A 565-nucleotide genomic window follows, 5' to 3' on the forward strand; every position below is an offset into this window, starting at 1 on the left:
AATATGCTTCCAAATCAATGTTGTGATGGAGATGACGTCAGACAACTGAGCCGGTCTTTTACTAAGACCTTGATATCATAAACCGCTCCTCTGAATGATCCTCATTTTCCTGGTTTAGCCTTGGTATCTGAATGAAGAGCCATTTGTCCAAATTCAAATTGGCAGAACTGCACGATACATTTTCTCATGAATACATGAACATTTAATAACTCGGGATGATATGCGATGGTAACCGCCGCTAGTGACACGCATAGCAATGTTCATCGGCCATGCGAAGAGGATGGGACATCCACTCATATTTTCTTCCTTCCTATGGACCCGGATGGGGCACTAGTAGAAAAAACCCCATTCGTCCCGGTTGGTAAGGGCCTTTTGTCCCGGTTTTGGAACCGGGACTAACGGGTCGTTACTAATGCCCTAGCCCTTTAGTCCCGGTTCTTACACGAACAGGGACAGATGGGCCTCCACGTGGCCGGTGTGCCGAGCCCAGGCAGGAGGGTCTTTGGTCCCGGTTGGTGGCACCAACTGGGACCAATAGGCATCCACGCGTCAGCATTTCAGCGGC

This window comes from Triticum dicoccoides, chromosome 1A, assembly GCF_002162155.2.
Source record: "Triticum dicoccoides isolate Atlit2015 ecotype Zavitan chromosome 1A, WEW_v2.0, whole genome shotgun sequence".
Taxonomy (NCBI): Eukaryota; Viridiplantae; Streptophyta; class Magnoliopsida; order Poales; family Poaceae; genus Triticum; species Triticum dicoccoides.